The sequence below is a fragment of the Cyclopterus lumpus genome, chromosome 12 (assembly GCF_009769545.1).
Source record: "Cyclopterus lumpus isolate fCycLum1 chromosome 12, fCycLum1.pri, whole genome shotgun sequence".
NCBI lineage: Eukaryota > Metazoa > Chordata > Actinopteri > Perciformes > Cyclopteridae > Cyclopterus > Cyclopterus lumpus.
The window spans coordinates 19,250,282-19,258,842 of NC_046977.1; positions in this window are offsets into that span (position 1 = coordinate 19,250,282).

The window sequence follows — 8,561 nt, forward strand, 5'->3', positions numbered from 1 at the left end:
TAATACTAATTGTGCATTGTGCCACTGTAGGGGGAGGCCAACCAGAAAGAGAGAAGAACCTTCAACTGTTTATCTCTGACATGATAGTCAAACATTATGGTAGGACAAGTAGAACAGAGTCATACGGTCATGTCTGTTACACAGCATCAGCTAGCTAAGGGCCTGTGTACACATAGCATTTATTTTATGAGCACCAACGTCTTCTTTTGAGAGTTCCCAATAAGAAGAGAGAGTAAGCGGCCGCATGCACATAGACAGACACTATCATAACTAAGCACAATTGTTGTAAACAATGGGCGACTGTGGGTCAGTGGTTAGCAGGTCCATCTTTCAATCAGGGGGTTGGCGGTTCAATCCTCACCCTAGTCGATGTGTCCTTGAGCAAGACACTTAACCCTGAATTGCTCCCTGTGTCTACAGTGTATGAATGTAACATAATTGTAAGTCGCTTTGAATAAAAGCGTCAGCTAAATGACATGTAATGTAATGTAAACAGGGGGGCACAGAGTGTTGTGCTTTTATCTCCAGACATATCGTCTTTCTTGCATTACAACTGTCGGATTGAAAAGTGACATCCAAGCTCATCCATACAAAGTATGAGGTCAAGCATCTGGCAATGCCAGTCTATCATGAAAACAGGCGGCAACCTTCATATTTGAAGAGTAATGCCAAAGTGGAAGTGTCTTAAACTTGCATTCTCAACTGACCATCAGGGGGAGACTCCTCTGGTTGTGAAAAGAAGTCAAATTGTATAGAAGTAAATGAGGGTCCATGTAGAGTCAAAAAGACCATAAAGCAGGGTATACTTTAGCCAATACCAGAGGCGTATACGACGTCTCTGTCACATCTCCGCATTCCAAATATGGCCACTTCTGTTCACTGGTTGCAAAAAGCCAAAATGGCGACAGTCAAAACGCTGAACCTGAGGCTTCAAAACGGCAGTCCACGAACCAGCAGGTGACGTCCACTTCTATTAAACAGTCTACTTATAAAACATCCATTAAGAGTGGTGACACAGAAGGATATTGTTGTCATAGAACCATAAAAAAGATGCTGTTTGGACACAGGCCCTTAATTTGAAAACATTAACCATTAACTATCATACTACTAGGCTGTGGCAGTGTGTTTTATTGCTTATTTTTTTATTTCTACGGTTACGTCGTCTTGAAACATGTCATCGTATTGTCCTGGAAAAGAGACCTCTCTGACTTCATGCGCACTGTGCTCGACTCTTACTCAACACTCATGTTGGCCCAAAGTAACGTTTTCCCATCTTGGTTTAGAATGAAGTTCCTTGCTCCAGAAACCCCAGGGCCCTGAACGCCTCCCTCACAGTTCCACAAACTGCAGATGAATAGTCTGACCTCTGGCTAACTCTGCTGGCGTGTCCAGTGGCGGCTACGCATTGCTTCACTTCACAGCTAAGCGCTAAAGGGGCAACAGGACGTAAAACCATGATGTAATACAGTAACTGGTGTGGCAAATAAAACGTGTGCTGTGTGAGTCATGCAACAGTTACCTCTGCACCTGTAGCCTGTAGCTAAATATCAAAGTCATTAGTTCATACAGGTCTTCAAAACACAGACAGGTTCCACCCCGCAATGGCAGATGTATTTATTAAGCTGTGTTTAATGTGATTGGTGATTACAACAGCACTTCCCCATACTAAGAATGAGCCTCTGCATTAATCACTCTCCCCTGCTGTTTTATGTCTGCTTTCAGGAAAGGAGGGTATTAGCAACACTGATGGGAATGCTCGTGCATAAGTCAGTCAGAGCAGACGGGCTCGGGTTATGAGTACATTCACACAGACAGTATGATAGAATGAAAGCATGTCAACATCTTCTAGTACAAAGCCAAAATACAAGAATGCATCTAAAATGAGAATGATCTGTCCCCTTTAACGGGTAACTGCACTTGTGTATTCACAAACATATTTATCTATTAATAATTATATTTGTTTATATACAGTATATATTTATTTATCCAAAATGCGGCTGAGTAAATAAATCTGTCAACTGTGTCCATCAAAAGCCAGGGGGGGGGGGGGGAGGTAAAGACTCTGATTGGTGCATGAACAGTATTACTGGCTAGCTAGCTGAGCTATTTATGAATTAATGAATGAGTGTATAATAAATGTAACATTTATGAATTCAATGTCTTGTTTAATGTGAAATGTATTTATTTAAAGTGTGACAGTTGACCGTTTGCTAAGCCTGCCCCCGCTGCTACCGTGGAGCCCACACTGTCACGAACTGCACTTACTAAAGGAATATTCTCAAATAAACAAGAATAATCTTAAGAAAATTAAGAAATTAAAAGAAGGCAATTTCTGAGAGAAGCACAGATGGATTTAAGATAAAGATAGAAGCTAAAGCTACACATCACCTGGTGATCGATACAGAAGACAATGACATTAAGGAACAACACTGTTCCTGTAAAGAACAATGTTTAGCAGTTATTAAAAGCTTGTTTTTTTCCAGTAGCGTGTGTAGTATAGACGTGCTAACGCTAGTTAACGATGAGCTAATGTAACATTTTAGAAACGTGTATATCTCCTTCCAACCTCTCCAAGGAACAAGGTCACTATTACGTAACGTTTCACCACCACAAACTCGTAATCCACTGAACCAGAGTCTACGGAGCAGACCCTGGTCGGAGATGGCCGATGCTTCTGATTGGACAGTCTGTGTCAAAAAGGATCATGTCCCCAAAGGAGACAATGAGTGCTTGTTTTGATTGAATATTGTTCACTCATTCTGTATCTGATAGTTCCTGACTGAAATCAAAGTCTTGCCAGTTCTAGACCTTTTATTTAGCTAAAGCTCTTGTACGACCGCTGATGTTTAGACGACAGTTAATTTTATTTGCTAAATGAACATGATTGAGGTTTATTCAGAATCAATTTCCATGACTTTCGGCACATTTTTCCATGACTGTACATTTTCAGAAACATCTGTGTATACGTGAAAAGATTTAAAATCAACGTCAACATCAACTCAAATGGTCACCAGGGAATATGACTTGTTGTCTTGTGTCTCCACATGACTTGTAGGACAGGGCTGGACATTCAGTGGGTTCAGATTTCTTTCTTTAGTCGATCTTAACATTCTCAACGACTTCCAAAACTTCTCCAAGCCCGTAAAAAAAGATTCCAGGACTTTTCCAGGTTCGTCATGAAGTTACCAACCTTGAACTAGGCAGCTGGTTTAAATATGATCACAGGGACGACTTACGCAACCCCCCCCCCCCCCAGCAAAGGAAGGCCCTCTGGCTCTGCCGTTCTGCCCTAACCCCAACATGGTGAGTCATAAGGCTGTGCTCATTAGTAATATGCTTCCACTTCATTCACATCTGCCGCCTGGGCGTTCAGCTATTTCTGCTTCTTCTTCCATACAATGCTCTTTGTGATACAAATTGCTCGCTGATTGTATTTTTTTTTAAATACTTTACTCTACACAACTTGAACAGCTCTGTCTCATTTCAAGAAACCAGTGGTTCCACCCAAAGACTGTTGTTATTCTTTTCTCCACCTCTGACTTTTGCTTTTCTTCTTCCAGAAGCTTGGACACCGCCAGGGCAAAGCAAAAGATCTCCGGCACATTTCTCAGTTTGTGTTCATTTGACGAGAAAAATACGATGCGGTTCGATTCCCAGCGCCGTGAAGATGATGGGCTGTTGTTCTTCATATTGAAAGACTGGTTGTCCATGACGTCATCGTGGTCTGTCACAGCCCTCACGGTTGGTTTGAATTTACTTCACTATGACAACTCACTTGCAAAGACTTGAAACAATCAAAAGCAGACACGGTTTTGCTTTGGTAGATGGCCGAACTCGAGGATGTTTATATTCTGTTTTTTATAGTTCAGTGAATGGAAGCTGATGGCTGCCCTGAAGACATGCAGGAAAAGAAAGTTTGAAACAACAAACCCAAGCCAGCTGGGAGATCATTCAAAAGGACCAGGATGCAATTAAAAATACCAAATGAGTTCTTTGCACACATGAGGAGTTTGTGATGGATAACAATGGAACACAAAACACAATTTAAACATGGCATTTTGCCAGCATTTGCCATATTGCAATATAAACAATGTTCCAAAAAAATACATTTGCACATGTGAAAAACATTCATTTCACAGGAGCACTGTGATGAACAAGTGTGAAATCTATTAATAGCCATTGTTTTCCAATATCAACTATTTATGCCCAGGGCCTTAAACTTCCAGGCGCTGGTCTGAGGCATGTCCGGTATTCACACCGGCTGCCCCATAAAGACAATGATGCACATGTTCTGGTGTGTGAATATCAATAAGTCACCAGGACAAGAACCGCATTGTGTTCTCCTGGTTCTCTCTTTAAAGCCCTGAGGTCGGAACAACATCATAAATGCTGCTTGCAGAGCCAATAGGAGAATGGGGAAGGGGGGGGCAAAAGGTGCTAATCATTTAGCGCTGCCCCCCCTCCCCCTCCCCCTTTCACTCCACACCAAATGGTGAGTCCTCAAAGCCAGAGCTGAAAACAGGAAATCTCCATGCCCCCCCCCCCCCCCCCCCGTAAATTAATTAGCATGACTGACAAAGCCCCCCCCCGCGCTCCATTAACATGACACCGACATAGTGGCACTTTGAGACCTTTTCCTCTATGAAGAGGAACACATGTCAACAAGCTGAAAGAGGACAAAGGCTCTTTAAGTGATCTCTCCCCCCCCCCCACACACACACACACCCACACACACACACACACACACACACACACACACACACACAGGAAACTACCATAAATATCTGCGACGTTCTGGAGATATGTGCGTGAGCCAATGCTTTTAGGGGACCGGGACAATACACCACAATGCTCACTGTTCTTCAATACACGCTCATCATCTATGGGGCTGCGGGCCGTGCGCGTGCAGGGAGCACGCACGCAGATGTGAAGGGGTGAAGAGCAAGATTCTGTTTTCTGCAAAGCGCAGCTCCGAACAGGACAACGTGTCTGACACGAGCCTGTGGACCTCCGCGCTCAGAGCGCACGAGACGTGTCCAGAAGCCGGACTACATGCGGTCTCCAGTCCACTTACCGTGGCATCCCAGGTTCGGAAACAGGAGCAGCACCCAGATCGAGCTCCTCAGGAGGGTCATCGCGCCAGGCTGCTCGCTCACAAAATGAGACCAAAAGATAATCGCATCCAGTTTTTAGAAGCTTCTTCTTCCTCCTCTTCCTCTTCTGGACACTTTTTTCCTTCCTCTTGTTTTTCCAAATCCGCAGCCGGTCCCGGAGAGAACGCGCACCGTCCAGGTCGCGGAGCAGTCGGAGAGCGGCGGAGATGCGTGTTCACAGAGGAGAACCAAACCGCGTTCATCTTCCTCCCCACCCCCTTCGCCCCCCAAACACGCACACGCGCACACACCCCCTGTGTGTAGTCCGGCAGAACACGTCGAGGGCCGCGCGGGTCCTTTCCGAGCTGCTGGTCTCTCCAGTGGCCTCTGTCACGGCGCTGAAACGAGGCGAGCTTGGAAAAACTTGAGCGGACGCACGCGCGCACGGTAACGTTTGCGTAAAGGGCCCCATCTAGAGACGGGACGGGGGTAGCTGAAGAGCCGGGCCGCTGCGGGTCCAGGGTCGAGACTGAACCCTCGAGCTCCACGTCAACGGCGGGTTGTTCATGTTTTTAATGCGTTGCTTCTTTCAGATTAAGAAAAACATAAACAATATGTTTATTGTACTGCTTTGTCTGTTTGCGTCTGTAGACAATTAGATAATGCCTCATTTGCATATTTAAACATCATAGCCTGATTTATACATGAAGAAATGGATAGTTTATGCTGTAGACAGTATTTTATGACATATGGAGATATCAAAAGTTCTGTAAAGACTTAAATAATCAAATTAAATACATTAACACATACAAAGATTAACTTTAAAATGTTCAGATTTCTACCAAATGACCACATAAAATACCACATTTCAGAAAACTTGTAATCATTACAAAAGTAGTCTTATTGTAAGTATTGGCCAGCTGAAGTTCATGGTGACATCACCTGCCCAGTGACAAGCTGGTACCTCCAGATGTGTTGCTGTTGAATGTTTATGATGAAGTGTTCCTTTACGTTTTGAATAAATCCTTCTTCAGCTAAATACACTTGAAAAAGCTTCTTGATCAGCTGGAAAATGCATCGTCACAGATCTGGAAACTGTGAGCAGGACAGAGACACTTCAAACATATGATGATCCTATAGAATATGATGCATTTATATAAAAGGAGTTCAACACTTCTAGAGCAGTAATATGCAACACATTACTCACAAACATTATATATTAGTCAAACACATATTTTACACAACCAATACTTCAATTCAAAAACTCTTCCAGGGGGGAAAAAAAAAGTGAAGAAACTTTCAGGAGAGCAAAAGAGGATCCCTCTCCCCAGATGGACAGAAGCAATAGATGTCATGTGTACAGATGAACAGAGTTTCATAAACACATTCAATGAATATGACAGAATGTATGAATAATGAGTAGTAGGCATGGACCACGATCCAGACCTCCACAATCCACAATCCAACAGAAGGGGGGGGGGGGGGGGGAGGCATCAGCAGGGCCACGGAGGCGAGACCAATGAGGTTGGCATTTGAGTTAGGAGGCACAGAGAAGGAGGCAGGGCCATTGGGAAGGAGGCCAGGTCTAGGCCAGAGGATGGATGCAGGAAGTAGGGGCAAGGAGTCAGGACCAGCTTCAGACACCTCCAGGTCCAATGGACCCTATGAGACGTGAAGTCACAAAGACTCCGTGGAGGAAGCAGAGTTAATAAGGTGCAATGGAGAGATGTACATTCATCCATAAGTAGAGAGGGAAGAGGAGATAGGTGCTCAGTGTATCCTAAAACATCCCCCAGCAGCCTATAAGCCTATAGCAGCATATCTAGGGGCTGGACCAGGGCAAACCTGATTCAGCCCTAACTATAAGCACTATTAAAGAGGAAAGTCTTAAGTCTATTCTTAAATGAGCTGACTGTGTCTGCCTCCCGGACTGAAAGTGGAAGCTGGTTCCATAAAAGAGGAGCTTGATAACTGAAGGCTCTGGCTCCCATCATACTTTTTAGGACTCTAGGAACCACAAGTAGCCCCGAATTTAGTGAGCGCAGCTCTCTAGTGGGGAAATATGGTACTACAAGCTCCTTAAGATATGATGGTGCATCACCAATCAAGGCTTTGTAGGTGAGGAGAAGAATTTTAAATGTGATTCTTGATTTTACAGGGAGCCAGTGCAGAGCAGCTAATACAGGAGTAATGTGATCTCTTTTCTTAAGTGCTTTCTGCTGACAATACAACTTTATAAGGTTTCAAATGCAGGACTTTTACTTGGTAGTGGAGTATTTCCCCAGTGTGGTAATGAAGCAATATTTAAGATTTAGTGGACTCGAAAGGGAAGTAAAAATATACAGCCCTGCTCACTGAGACTATACTAGTTACTTTTCAGCTCAGAAAATACATTATAATATACATACACGTAAAATAATTCAGTTTCACAGATGAGTATTAAAATAGTTTTCCTAAAGTAACACCCTGGTTTTCTTAGATCTTTCTGGATCCGTTTCACCACAGTGAAATAATTTTGTTCCGTTCTTTTTCCAAGCCGTCAGCTTGGAAAAAGAACAGCAGCTACTACATTTGCTCCGTGTCTCGTGGGAGAATTGTGTGCACCAACAACAGACACACATTTAGTATGCACACCGTCTAGTTTGAGTATACTTTTCCTGTGTGAACACACGACATGATGAGGCCCGAGTGCCGTTAGTGGTGGGCAACAGTTTGACCAGACAAGGAGGAGTTAAGGAAAAGATATGTTACGTTGCATTGTGGGAAATGCAGGATCTAATACTAGAAAGAGTTTGACCATATCTTATTTATTTGGTCTCTCGGGAGTTGCCCAACTTTATGGAAGTGAAACACTAGATTAGCAGAAGAGTTCTTTGTTTTTACACAATGGAATATGATATTAAGTAAGTTTTCTTTAGTGTGTAATCACCTGAAAATAAGAATTGTGGGTGTCTTCATTTCCTTAAAAGGAGCCATTTGTATCCACAAAGGGATCCTCGTCACGGATCCGACCGCCATGCTGCTACGGTAGCCCAGAACGGCCAAACCAGAAAGTGACTCGATAGCCGTGTTTGTGTGTCGACCACTGGGTCAGATGCCATCAGATTCCACACACTGTACCTTTAAGTATCCGTACTGCACTTATTTAAAATATCTAAAAGTATCAACTAAATAAAGGTCTACAGGTAAATAGTAAAAAAAAAAAAAAAAAAGGAAGTGAAATAGAAGATTGTAAACTTTCATGCACCAAGTGGCCACACCCACATTGAGAGGGTGCAGCCTGCAGATGTGTTTTCAAAACACTGCAGACAATTTGGGATTCTATTCCCATAATCAGCAAAACATTAGCAGCACATTTTGCAGAATAAGTAAGCTAAAAGTAACTTAAGTAAGTAACTTGTCAAACTGTTTTGACCCAGAACTGAGGCAAGATCATTCCACACACACAAAAACACAGCACACCAGAAG